Below are 14661 nucleotides of genomic sequence, written 5' to 3'. Positions count from 1 at the left end.
GGTGTGTAGGGATATTTAGGTGGCACCTAGAGATTTCCCACTATTACAATTGATCTTCAGAGGCCCAAGATCAATCCTCCTGGAGAAAATGAATGTTTTGCGGGTTAAATGGCATTCTGCCCTACTGAAGTCTCCCCTCCCTCAAATCCTGCCCATGTTCCACCCCCAAATCTTCAGGTATTTCCCAACCCAGAACTGGCAAGTCTAGCCCCTGTCTCCCAAGTCAACTCTCTGATCACAGCATTGCAGTGGCATCTCAGAGGTGGTGGAGATGCCAACACAACTCCTATTTGTTTGGGGCAGGACCCCTTGACTCCTGGCCCAACAGTTGGACCGATGGTCTCCATCAAACCATACTTGCTGGTAGAACCATCCCCAACATGCAGACATTCCTTCTTCCACTCCTGTTCATCATGCCAATAATAGCTGATTATTTATTAGCCGTTGGATCACAGGAACCTCTAATGCTCCTTCAACCCCAAATGAGGCTTGCCTTCAAGCCACTGTTCTCTCTATTGTCAAAACCAGCCACACGGACCCAGGTCCATTGTGTCAGCAACAAGGCATCTAAATAGGCAGCTAACTTGTCACTGTATTCCTCAACTAGAGCTGCATGTACAGAGCCACGGAAAGCCAAAGTTTTGAAAGTGAAGAAAAAGAAGGAAGAAACGAATAACCCGCCTCCTCATTTCACTTGTAATTAAGTGCGGGATTGAGGAAAGCGTGTGGCAAAGTTTAGAAGCTTAGGATTTCAAAGAAGCAGTAGCAGCACATACCTTTCCAGCAAATCATTCAGTAGTTTGCGGGAGAAGGCAAGCCAGCGACATCCTCAGGGAGCTGCCAGGCTGCAGTCCCGTCTTGTGAGTGATTCCAATTTATGTTTTGCTGGTGGTTTGTGAAAGCAGCCCCTCCTCCTCCTGCTGATGATGCTACAGCCCACTTCCACACCCATGGCCTGCGACGTGCCCCAAGAAGCTGCTCTTGGCATGCCTTCCCTGGCGTGAGACTAACAGCTGGGAAGAAGTTAGAAATCACGGCTGTGTTAATATTTCTGGAAGGGAAATTTATAATGTTTGGAGCTCGGATGTAAATTCCCAGCAGACAACTGGATTTGCTGCGATTTTTTTAATATCTATCTATCTATCTATCTATCTATCTATCTATCTATCTATCTATCTATCTATCTATCTATCTATCTATCTATCTATCTATCTATCTATCTATCTATCTATCTATCTATCTATCTATCTATCATCATCTCTATCTCTATCTCTATCTCTATCTCTATCTCTATCTCTATCTCTATCTCTATCTCTATCTATCTCTATCTCTATCTCTATCTCTATCTCTATCTCTATCTCTATCTCTATCTCTATCTCTATCTCTATCTCTATCTCTATCTCTATCTATCTCTATCTCTATCTCTATCTCTATCTCTATCTCTATCTCTATCTCTATCTCTATCTCTATCTCTATCTATATCTATATATATTTACCATCAGTATAGAATAAACTTGTACTCTGTATATCAGGGGTAGTCAAACTGCGGCCCTCCAGATGTCCATGGACTACAATTCCCAGAAGCCCCTGCCAGCATTCGCTGGCAGGGGCTTCTGGGAATTGTAGTCCATGGACATCTGGAGGGCCGCAGTTTGACTACCCCTGCTGTATATACAAACAGTCTGCTACATTGAAGGGGAAACATCTGGCCTTGGGTCTTTTTTTAATGAATTGTTATTTTTTTTTAATTGAGAGTGAGATTAAACTTTTTCATGTAATTTTTCCTCAGTGGGAATTTAAAACATGATTTATTGCTTACGAAAGAGAACCAGCTTGTTGTAGTGGTTAGAGGTGGGTTTCCCATATGGTTCCACAAAGGCCCCTCAAAGGTACTGTGGCTTGGCCGGGTTCAAAAGGGTGGCTGGGGAGAGCCCTTCCACCCGGTGCCTGCTGCTTCCAGTTCTGAGCAAAGAAGAAAGAGAAAGTTTAAAATTTTTTAAAATCTACCCTTATTTGGGCAGGTTGGCCCACCCCCTCCCAAAGTGGCCATTGATGGGCCTGGAGGGGGTGGAAAGGGGAGGATGAAGAAGAAGAAGAAGAAGAGTTGGTTCTTATATGCCGCTTTTCCCTACCCGAAGGAGGCTCAAAGCGGCTTACAGTCGCCTTCCCATTCCTCATCCTGGATCCCCAGCCTGGATCCCCAGCCATTTAAACCTTTGTCAGCTGAGGCTCCTCCCACTTTTAGGGGGATAGCAGGGAGGCATGGCCAGCTGACATCACTTCCCGGTACCTCAAAACCTGAAAAATATTTCAGTGATACCTCCATGCTCAGAATAAGATTATTCAGTATTCTCAAATAAGGACCATATGCACCCCCCAGTCATACGTGTTTCAGCCAAATGACCTTCCTCAGTGGTTCAACAGACAAATTATACATTACACCAGCGGTCCCCAACCTTCTTGTAGTCGGGGTCCGCCTCCGAGGGTGGAAGAGAGCCGGCGGCCCGGCCGCCGCGCATGCGCGTTTTCGCCACTAGGTGGTGCTAACGCGCATGCGCAGAGCTGCTGCGCACGCGCGTTTTTGCCAGCAGGGGCGCAAACGCGCATGCGCGGCAGCTCTGCGCGTGTGCGTTTGCGTCGCTGGCGTGCCGGCGGCCGTGCCTGCCTCTTCCCCCCTCTCACTGCAGGGGGGGGGGAAGGCAGGCGCGGCCGCTGGCAGCCCGATACCATGGCTTGAGGACCCCTGCATTACACAATGGCTTCAGACTTCAAGTTATGTGGAACGGCACACTTAGGATTGATTCAGGTGTGCAGCCATGTTGGTCTGAAGTAGCAGAACAAAATCTGAGTCCAGGGGCCCCTTTAAGACCAACAAAGTTTTATTCTGGGCGTGAGCTTTTGTGTACATGCATCCTTCCTCAGACAATGAAATAGAAATTGCTAGAACGACAAACTGAGTTTATAAGTCCTTTGGGTTCAATTCTCATTCACAAAACATGAAGGGAATAAAAATGTTAGGGGAAATAGGATTGTATAGTATTATGCAATACTAGTAATCAAGCCTGCTGCAACTAATACAGCGGGCGCTAGGTTAGGGAGCCCCCGGCAGTCGGGCGGAGCACGGCTGCCGGGGGCTCCCTTGGCCGTCGGCCTGATACAGCGAGAGGTGCTTTGCACCTCCCGACGCGTCAGGCCGCCGGCAAGGAAGCAACTGCGAGCCGCGCAAAGCCATTGCTTCCTTGTCGGAAGGGCACGAATTGGCCCGGCCGATGGTCTGTCCGGAGGAAGGGGCCAATCAGGCCCCTTCCTCATCACGGACTAATCCCGCCCTAACTCCTCCCACAGAGCGCTTAGCGCTTTATTTAGTCCGCGGCGGGCGTGTTAAAGATAATTTAGAATCTAACTTTCTGGTCTTAGGACAAAACTCAACCTGGCATGTCACTTGTGGGGTTGCTTCCACACTTGGGTGGAGATGGATGGAGTCTCTATAATTACTTAATTACTTGATTAAGTACAGTTCTCTTTTAATCACTTCTTTTCACAACTGGGAAAGCATCTGCCATTAATCATTAGCCTTAACATTTTTTATGGCCAGAACATTACACACCTGAAAGAAGCAGTGCAAGATTGAGTATCATGGCAACAGCTGAACCCCGGAATAACCAAGGGGCTTTTTGCACGCCTTCAAAATCGCACAATGGTTGCCAATTGGAAACGCTATTGATTTGCCTTAACGCACGACGTCGTAGACAATCTGCCACACACCTGAAACCAATCTGCAAAAAGCGCTTCCTTGTAGCGCTTTCAGGGGAATCCCAAAAAGTGGATTCACCCTCCGGAAAGCGCTACACTCTTGCAACCAATCTGCAACACTAGCGAAAAAGACCTGTGCGTTAACATTGTTGCGGTTTCTTCAAAGTCCCTCCTCCTGAGCCTGTCCTCCAAACTTCCGGCGAAGCGATCGCCATTTTTTTTTCTCCGAGCGAGCGGGGATAAACGCACCAGCGAGCCTCTTTCAGTTTAGAGGCTTCCCTGGCTTCATTCCCTCGCCTTCAGTCACTAAGCACACACATTTAACACAGTCATTCAGCCGAAAATCGGCCCGTGAGAGAGGGGGGAGGGTTTTTTTTTTTCCCACTCCGAGGCAGCGTGGCCACGATCAAATGACAGCTCAAACAGAGGCTTCCCCGGCTTCAGTCCCTCCCCTTCAGTCACTAAGCACACACATTTAACACAGTCATTCAGCCGAAAATCGGGCCCGTGAGAGGGGGGGGAGGGGGGATTTTTTTCTTTTCACTCGAGGCAGCGTGGCAACGATCATACGATCAAACGACAGCTCAAACACATTAGGCAGCTGGATGGGTCTCTCCGTTGCAACGAATCTACACAGATTCGTTACAATGGGTGTGTGTGTGTGTTTTTTTTTTAAACCTTTCTTAAAGGGAAAGGGGCTGTTTGGGAGCATGCTAACGGCTGCCCATTGGCTGCTTGACGGCCAGGGGCGGGATGAGCTCGGCAATAGCGCTTCCTTTCTAGCGATTTCTGCCGAGACCGGAAGCCTGCGGGAAACGCTACAAAACGCAACTGGATTCCACTACAAAGGCAGGTATGCATAACTACGAATTCCACTATTTTAAATGGCGATTTTTCATTCAGTGACCAATTTGCAACAAAGATCCCGGTGCGTAAAGCCCCCAAGAGTCGAATTCGACTCAATGACCAACATCATAATGATCAAAACTCTCAAGAGACAGGAGTTCCCATTCAGCTATCTGTGTGCACCGCAGATATCTCCAAAAAGGCACTATGTGTATGGATCAGCTGTGAGGGGAGCTAATAGTGAAATCAATGGGTTTAGAGTTGAGTGCTCTACACAGGATTGCTCTATTTATCTCCATACACTCTCTCTGAACTGCTGCCGTATGAAGAAACCTATTGTCTTTTCCACATGGCTTCCATCTCGTCTGAGGCCATCATCTTGCATGTAAAATATTGGACACAACACTAATATCTGTGGCATTTCTGCAAGACAAAGTGCCTTTATTATTAGCCCACTATGGCAAATAATAATAAATCCATTTGTCGAAAGTTTACTTTCCCTTTGATGTTACAATGACTTATGCAGCTGTTGCTCAGCTGCTCATACTTATTGTCCGAAACCTTTATTTCTTACAATAGGTGAAAACTTTTCAAAATGCAAATGGTCCTCCCCAGTCATGCACATTCTTCCATTTGCTCTGTCTGTCCGAAAATCGGGCCCGTGAGAGGGGGGGGAGGGGGGATTTTTTTCTTTTCACTCGAGGCAGCGTGGCAACGATCATACGATCAAACGACAGCTCAAACACATTAGGCAGCTGGATGGGTCTCTCCGTTGCAACGAATCTACACAGATTCGTTACAATGGGTGTGTGTGTGTGTTTTTTTTTAAACCTTTCTTAAAGGGAAAGGGGTTCCCATTCAGCTATCTGTGTGCACCGCAGATATCTCCAAAAAGGCACTATGTGTATGGATCAGCTGTGAGGGGAGCTAATAGTGAAATCAATGGGTTTAGAGTTGAGTGCTCTACACAGGATTGCTCTATTTATCTCCATACACTCTCTCTGAACTGCTGCCGTATGAAGAAACCTATTGTCTTTTCCACATGGCTTCCATCTCGTCTGAGGCCATCATCTTGCATGTAAAATATTGGACACAACACTAATATCTGTGGCATTTCTGCAAGACAAAGTGCCTTTATTATTAGCCCACTATGGCAAATAATAATAAATCCATTTGTCGAAAGTTTACTTTCCCTTTGATGTTACAATGACTTATGCAGCTGTTGCTCAGCTGCTCATACTTATTGTCCGAAACCTTTATTTCTTACAATAGGTGAAAACTTTTCAAAATGCAAATGGTCCTCCCCAGTCATGCACATTCTTCCATTTGCTCTGTCTGTCCGATTAGCCTTCAGGTATAAATCTCCAGTACTGGGTAGCTGTTCCATTTCCTGCCAAGAAGTTATGCCAGCTATGCAGGCCTCACCCCCCCCCCCATCTGGTTCTCGTCCTACACCTCCTGTCCTTTTGCTGCATTCCAAGGGTAAAACGTTATGACTTACCTTGTAGTCCCTTCAACTGGAATTTCCAAACATTCCATTCACATTGGTCTTGCTGGCGCCCCAAAGCTAGACATCACAGGTTATTCACGGTGGGGACCCACAGTGGAAGGCAGCCCAGGTCATTTGTCACTTATTGGTAGAACTATTAGAGGTTTTCTGGGGACAGGATCAGAGCTCTCCATCTGAGATACAACAGAGTTCATGACTCCAGAAGCTGGATCTCAGACAAACTCAGTCTTGGCAATATATAATCCTGAAGAAGCACTAACATACCTTCCAGTGTTCATGAGGTGGAAACTCATTTGTATGAGATATTAATCCATGGTCAGAATTGCCTCTATTGCCTTATTCAATGAATCTGATTTTTTTTGCTGCAAAGAGTTGTGCTTTGTGATTAGTATACAACATGCAAAGTGAATACATTTGTACAGAGTTGCTTATTTTCTATCATTTATAGTGAGGATGGGGTTAAAAAAACAATACGCAACCACTTGGCTGCTAAAATCTCCAAGCATGGGTTGGCCATGGGGTGTAGCCCCCCAATAATTACTTTGACTACCCCCAAAGGACATCCTGGTGCCCCTACCCTAGGCATAAGCCTCTCCATTGTGTGCCCATGGGAATGACTGGCAATACCATCATATTTATCCATCTGAAAAATGTATATGCTGCATCTCCTGGGTGGAATGGGGCTATTTACTCACTATTGCCCTCCAGGGCACTCCTCTGCTCCTAGCCTGCACCTAGGTCTTATTCGGCTCCAGCCCTCACTTGTGGAGAGAAGGGGAGGTGGTGAAGGTGCTCCCAGCTTATAGCAAACAGTCTTAAAGATGACATCATACTAGCTTCCAAAACTTACGCTTTGTCTGATCTTGGGCCAGCCACTCCATCGCAGTTGTGAGGACAGAGTAGAGAAGATAATGAAATAAAATAGCTCTCAGTGTCTCTTTCTCAGTTACCCCCCCAGGGGTACCATCTAACCACTTTTGGCAGACAAACCCCCACTGAAGGACCTCCTGTTCCCAGCTGGTGCTCAAATGAGTGACAGGAGAAAAGGAGGAGGGAAAATTATACCACTTCCAGATGAAATGTGGAAGTGGTATAATTGAAATCTGGTAGTGATGTCACAAGCGCTTTAGAATTTTGCTGGTCTCTATGGTTTTAGCTGGAGGTGATATCAATGAGTCAGTGGCATCTTTCCCCCCATGCTCTGTCCATCCTTTGGAAGTTTTTACACAGAGGCTAGATAGTCATCTGACAGAAATGCTGATTTTATGAACTTAGGCAGATTGTGAGTGGGTGGGCAGGAAGGGATGTGCCAGTGTTTGTCTCCTGATGGCCCTTCCCTGCACAACCAGGGAATTGCTGATCACCACTGTGGGATGGTAGGTGAATTCCCTCGAGGCCAGGCTGGATTCTGGAGATTTTTTTTGGAGGGGGGGAAGGCGGGGAATCACTTGGGCATGAAATTGGGGTCACTGTGGATAGGCAGGTTGTTGTGAGTTCCTGCATTGTGCTCTGCAATACAATTGTATTGCTCTACAATAAAATGTACAAATGTGTGTCAGTTTTGCCAAAAGCTGACCAGCAATATCTGCACGTACACAGACAGCAAGAACTGTACTCTGTATCCAGATGCCATGCTTTCGGGAGCTGCCTGGATTCCTCAAGTGAAATCACTATGGACCCGCAGAAGCACATAACAGCTGGCTTTTCTCTCCCCTCTCTAGAAACAACACCCATTTACAGGTTAATGGAATATCTGAGAATGGCACTAATCTCACCGCCCCATACCACACGGACAGAACTGCATTAGTAGTGATTAACATACCTACTGCATCTAAATCCATTTCCGAATTTCTAAATCCATGGTTGTCAAGGCATCACTTGCACTTCTGTCTTATTCAGGTGATGTAACCATGTCTTTGTCCTTTTGTCTGGGAAACTCAATCAGGGTCCACCCAGGGCAATCACAGGTATTATCTCTGTCCTGGGAAACCTCAGTGAACTCATCCCACGTTTTGTCCACACCGGACAAGAATATCACCTTCCCTGTAGATTTCTTTAGTATACACTTGTAATCTCATCAGGTATATTGTTCTAGAGGCCACAGCACACATCCTTAGCCTCCAGATATGAATTTGGTTGTCTAAGGCGTATGCCAGAGCCCTTCTTGATGTATGTCCTTGGATCTAAAACACACATTCCTACATACTCATAGGCTTGTCATCCTCTCCTGGTCATTTCTTCTTGGACTTCTACACATGGCAAAGGTAGCTATACATCTCTTTCTCCATTATATTCCCCTATCACCTCACCTCACTTTTGGCTTTTGCCTTGTGCGTGCAAGTCTGATAGTTTCATTTTTATGTGTTTTTCCAATAAAAATCTATTTATCTCAAATGGGTCTGTATATGGGAAGAGCCCTAGTATACACAGATGGAGAATCCTGCTGTTACTCCCCTCCCAGGCTCAGTTCTGCAACTTAATTCTAATTTGGGTAACATCTTCTTCTTCTCCTGTCCTGGACATAATATACCAGCCTCTTCTCTTCAGGACATGCAACATATGATTTTCCTTCTCTGTCTTTATTTCTCCTAAGGCTATCAATCTGTATCCAAATTAAGCAACAACCAAAGGTAGTTTTTCTAGGACTGTGTTATAAATTTGGAAAGTTGTTTCATGGTTTTGTCTCCCCTTACATTATATTTTTTTCTAGCTTTGTATCTCTTTGGGGAATAAGGATATTGATGAACTCTGTCTTGTCCTTTCAAGCGTATTGTTATAGACAAGAACCAGTGTATAAAATAAACAGCAGTGGTCCCAGATTATTATTTATTATTTATTCATTGGTTAATTAGGCTTATATACCACCCCTCTTGGACCAGCCGGGTTGGGGCAGTTCACAATAAAACATACAGTTAAAAATACAAAGTACCATCAAAATACAAAATACATTTCCCCACAGCTGGCACGACTGACCATCTAGCCAGCACTGCATCCCAGATGGCTGCCCCCATTCCCAGCTTTAACTAAACCCTCCATACCTCAGCACTTCTGTTCCCAGTTGTGTAATATCACTGGGCAGTATTAGCCCAGGGGAGCGCTGTCAGCCCCAGGGGGGTACTGATTACACAAGGACAGGGGAGGAGCCGATAGTATTTCCCAGTCTGTAACCCAGCCTCAACCAAAAGCCTGGTGGAAAAGCTCCATCTTACAGGCCCTGCAGAACCCAGTGAGCTCCGTCAGGGCCCTTAATTCTTCAGGGGGCTCATTCTACCGGGTAGGGGCCAGGACCGAAAAGGCCCTGGCCCTGGTTGAGGCCAGGCACACCTCCCGAGGACCCGGAACTACCAGCAGATTCATACTCACAAAGCAAAGCTCGGGATATCTGTATGGTTCTCTGCAAGGGAGTGGCGGGAAATAAATTGAATAATAATAATAATAATAATAATAATAATAATAATAATAATAATAATAATAATAATAATAATAATAATAATAATATAAGAGAGTGCTCTAGATGTGACAGACCTAAAATAGACGTTGAATTAAGCAATAATCCTTGGAGGCAAAGTGGAATAAAAATATGATTAAAATGTACTTTAAAAATGCGAAGTGAAAAATAGTGAGGTAAACACTGGTTTGATCCACCTCAGTATTTAGGGACAGTGTGTGTGTGTGGGGGGGGGGGGAAGGGGGACCCCTGTGTTTGGTCACCACTGGGGTATTTTTTAATTTTTGGATTTTTCATGTTTATTTATTGAGGCTTTTAATTGTTATTGTAACCCGCTGTGGGACATTTATCAAGAGAGGTGGGTAATAAATCCAGTAAATAAACAAACAGTGGTTTCCAAGCTTTTTCAGTCTGCTGCCCCCTTGGCTCCCAGGCCACATCCCTAGTGCCCCCTACACACACACGCGCGCGCACACGCATGTGCACAAACGCACACACACACACCTCTTTCCTTGTGTTAGGTAAAGGTAAAGGTATCCCCTGTGCAAGCACTGAGTCATGTCTGACCCTTGGGGTGATGCCCTCTAGCGTTTTCATGGCAGACTGAATATGAGGTGGTTTGCCAGTGCCTTCCCCAGTCATTACCGTTTCCTTGTGTTAGGTCTACTGCAAATACAAAACACACTATATTGCCTACACTTCTTCTCTGATTGTTGTGAAATGGCCCCATTATGGTCTAGAAAAATATACAAGTTCTTTTAAAAAGTCATTCACAAAACCCACTAGGTCCTCATTTGGGAGAAAGACAATTGGGGAAAGAAAGAGAGAAGTAAGCAATGGAAAATCCCGTGGCCAGGAGCAAGCTAGAGAAGGCTTTCCCAGCTTCCCAAGGACAGAAATTTGGGGAAGGCTTGCCGACCTTGGGTTAAGAATTTCCTGGAGATCTAGGGTGGAGCCTGGGAAGGACAGAGCCTGAGGAGGCGAAAGAGCTCAGTAGGAATATTTTCCCATGCAGCCCACCTTCTGAAGCTGTCTTTTTCTTCAGGAAACTAAGTAGGATTGTCCCTGGTCAGCACTGGGATGAGAAACCACCAATAAGTCCAGGGTCGCTACTACCCAGAGGCAGGCAAAGGCCAGCCACCCTGGAACATCTCTCATTAGGAAAACACAGCCGACTGACCCCCTCCTACCCCCAAATTCCTCACTGACCCCTTGGATCCTTTTGCTGCTCCCAGGGGAACATACTACCCACTTTGGGAACCTCTAGCCTAGGTCATCTCTCCCATCTTCAAAGTATATTCTGGTTGTTTCCTTCAGAAACTAGCTGAGGGAGCCCCTTTCCTCTCACTTCCTCATCCTCTCAGGCAGCTGCCAAGATGCTCTGTTTTCAAAGGCAGAAGGACTGTAACTATACACCTGCATCAAGATAAACTTCCGCTACTGGTCTACTCTAAAACCCTTGGAATGTCCTTGTCCTGGAGGAAGTGGTCCTCATTTCCTCCCTGATCCCTTCTCCAAAAAAAGGCATAGAAAAGAGTTTCAGAGTCAGGATATCAGTAAAGGATGTGTGAACTCAGGTTTTGTGTCTGTGCGTGTCCTGTTGTGGGCCCTGTGGGGGATGAACCTAGCCAGGTCCTCTTGAGTTGCTTCTGGCACTGTTTACTCCACTGCTGTTGCCAGGAGAGATGACAGTGGGCAGAAATAACCTGAAGTGTTTCTGTGAAACTCTGCCAAAACAGAAAGGCTGAATCCTGTGGGGACCCTTCAGGTGGCTAGACGCTTTCCCCTGCTTTTTCTTGGGAGGGGATAATGCTCTGTGCTTTGCTTGTGGCTAGCAGCCTGAGGGAATGATACACTTACGTCAAGGGAAATGTTTGTATTTCGCTTAAAAGCTTTCCAGATTTCTTTCTTTTTTTTGTGGGGAGATGAAAAACCAGATACACTGAGAGGGAAAAGAAGGATGACCTAGATTTATGAGGAATGTATGATGTATTGCCAAAGTCAAGGGGGCATAACCATCTGCTTAATTCTAAATGAAGTGGGCACCCTTGATGCATTTCCACTTCTCTGGTAACGAGAACTGTGGGACGTCGAACAGAATATGCAAGTCAACAGTTCATATTTAACGATGAGGAAGGGTTTTGAGTGAATATGTAGTGTTGGGCTTTGGTTAACATTAGGAATGTAATGTTCTCCATGAAGCTAAGCAAGTGTATTTATCTGTTAGTCTAGAATATTTTGCTTCTGCCCCTCCTCCAAATAGCTCAGGATGGCATATGTGATTCTCCCTTCCCTACTTTAAGAAGCGAAAAAGAAGGGTTTTATACCCCATTTTTCTTTCCTTTAAGGGAGATTGTAAATGGCTTACAATCTCTTTTCCCTTCCTCTCCCCACAACAAGTACTTTGTGTAGTAGGTAAGGAAGAGAGAGTTCTTGGAGAACTGTGACTGGCCCAAGGTTATACATCAGGCTATGTGTGGAGGGGTGGGGAATCAAACCCAGTTCTTCAGATTAGAGTTTGCTGCTGTAAACCGCTACAGCACACTGGTTCTCTTTTACCATGATCTTCTGAGATTGAAGGACTGTGACTGTTTCAAGATTATTTATTATAAACCTTTATGGGCCACCTTTCTCCCTTGAGGCAGCTTGCAACATAGGTGAAACATAAAACAAGATACACTAAAACATTAAAAATGACCAACATTTAAAATCGTCCTTATGGGGTGATAAACGGGCTTTATAACCACCGTGTAGTAGTTCCCCAGAGCAGCATTTGCATACCTCCCCATTGCCAGGGTTGTATTCTTAATAAGTTAAAGGTAAAGGTATCCCCTGTGCAAGGACCAAGTCATGTCGGACCCTTGGGGTGACGCCCTCTAGTATTTTCTTGGCAGACTCAATACGGGGTGGTTTGCCAGTGCCTTCTCCAGTCATTACCGTTTACCCCCCAGCAAGCTGGGTACTCATTTTACCGACCTCAGAAGGATGGAAGGCTGAGTCAACTTTGAGCCGGCTGCTGGGATCAAACTCCCAGACTCATGGTCAGAGCTTCAGACAGCATGTCAGCTGCCTTACCACCCTGCGCCACAAGAGGCTCTTTCTTAATAGCTCTTATTTTGATACCTTAATAGCAGGTATCAAAATAAGGAGGCAGCATGGTTTCAGACAGAAGCACGGTTTAGCAAGTCCTCTTCTTTCGTTGTCTGGAGCTACAATGAGTACAGCTTCCTTTCTCCCTGTTCCTGCCCACACCAACTCCTGGATTTGGCGAGAGCAGTCTAAAACGCTGGCCTGGGCTGAAGGAACAGAGCTCTCACAACATCACAAGTGTGTGTGTCTTGGTCGAGAGGGCCAGTGCATTTCACAGGCCAGGAGGACAGTGGGAGAAGAACGTTTTGAAACAGCAGAAAATGAGGTCATGAAGACCAGCTGGCTTGCTTTCTTATCTTCAACAATAATACAGAGAGCACAGTTGATTAGTGAATACAGAAATCCCCAGGGCCAGGCTCATGTCTCTTTTGCCCATGCAGTGTCACAGGTCAAAATAACATCTCCCTTCCCATGTAGATAAGTGGCCATACACTGAGCCGATAAGCAGAAGCAAATGAGGGCATACAAAGCAGCTTAGCTTCTACCGCATCTTACCAGAGGCCCTAAGTAAAAAGGAAGCAAGTCAATTATTGCTGCATTTTGTGAACATCTGTTTTTTTTTCTTTTTACACACCAGGCCTCCTGTTTCCTGGCTAAAGGCTTACTAAGTGAATCAAATTGCATTTTTTTATTTTAAAGCAGGACCATAGCAGGGCAGCCAACAGATTTTAGGGAGGAGGAGGAGGAAACCACGAAAGAAATGAAAGAGCTGTCAAAATGCCTGTCAATTCATCCAGCATTCAGACTTCTGAAAAGTGGCTTTCTAAAACAGGAGAGTGAGCTGATAAAAATGCCAGTAAAAATGAAGCCAACCAAAATATTGCTCTATTCAAGTAAGAGCCTGGCAGGTAATAAAATAAACGTAAGGTTTTGAAGAGCATAAGTAACAGTGTATTAAGATGGAAGTACAAACATCTCCTGGAAGAAGCAAGAACTGACCTCATGCCGGGAGTTGGATGGAACCTGAATCTCTTATATCTGATGCTTTGACACTGGAATTCCCATTTCAACTGCACTTTGCTCTTGTGTAGCTGAAACACAAACATCATGGGATCTGGAAGTTCAGTGAATGGAAGAAATTTTATCCGTGGAGTCTTCTGATTTCCCTCTTATAGCTGGAGTTATGTCCCTGGGGGGAAGGGAGCAGGATACCCCAAGAATAGCATTGGGAATATTCTGAGCTACAGCAGGAAGGGAGAGCCAGTTTGGTGTAGTGGTTAGGAGTGCGGACTTCTAATCTGGCATGCTGGGTTCGATTCTTCACTCCCCCACATGCAACCAGCTGGGTGACCTTGGGCTCACCACGGCACTGATAAAACTGTTCTGACCGAGCAGTGATATCAGGGCTCTCTCAGCCTCACCCACCTCACAGGGTGTCTGTTGTGGGGAGAGGAATGGGAAGGTGACTGTAAACCGCTTTGAGCCTCCTTCGGGTAGGGAAAAGCAGCATATAAGAACCAACTCTTATTCTTCTAAGACAAGAAAGCTGCACTCTGCAAAAGAATATCCTTCCATCCATGAAAATGTTCCACTGCATCCAAAGCGTTATTTTCATACTATTTCCTTGTACTGATTTCCCCCCTGTAAAATATATGACTATCTAGTCCAGCATCCTGTTTCACATCACCAATTGACTTACTAGGCCAACCGGGCACACAAACTGGGCATGAAGACTGAGGCCCTCCCCTGCTTCTGCTTCCAAGTTTTGGTATTCAGAGGTTTGCTGCCTCTGCACATTGGGGCTTCATTTAGTCACCATGACTAGAAGTCATCGGTGGACCTCTCCTCCAGGAATCTGCCCAGCCACCTATTTGTTCGCAGAGTTTAAATATGCAAAGAAGGGGAGATCTAGCTGCTTAAAGAATATAGCTTTATTGAGAACAGATAAATAGCTTTGTAAAGAAAGAGAGGAGAGAGAGTGTGTGTCCTAGCTGTCTAACTGACAAACTGTTGT

At 45.6% G+C, this 14661-nt stretch overlaps 1 protein-coding gene across 2 annotated transcripts in view; it reads right to left on the bottom strand.

The window, feature by feature from the left end:
* LOC143830721 (B2 bradykinin receptor-like) overlaps positions 1 to 7203 on the bottom strand; it is a 34968-nt gene extending 27765 nt beyond the window's left edge. Inside the window, exon 1 of one of the 2 annotated variants that reach the window (XM_077323609.1) lies at positions 6960 to 7203. The gene's annotated coding sequence lies outside the window, so the exon portion shown is untranslated. Of the gene's footprint in view, positions 1 to 776; positions 890 to 6959 lie in introns of those variants that run through there. The other variant, XM_077323610.1, reaches the window with a different exon arrangement.
* Between the last annotated feature and the right edge of the window lie 7458 nt (positions 7204 to 14661).

Source organism: Paroedura picta, chromosome 2 (assembly GCF_049243985.1).
Source record: "Paroedura picta isolate Pp20150507F chromosome 2, Ppicta_v3.0, whole genome shotgun sequence".
Taxonomy (NCBI): Eukaryota; Metazoa; Chordata; class Lepidosauria; order Squamata; family Gekkonidae; genus Paroedura; species Paroedura picta.
Note: the sequence above shows the minus strand (reverse complement) of the source record. Positions and strands in the feature narration are given on the sequence as shown.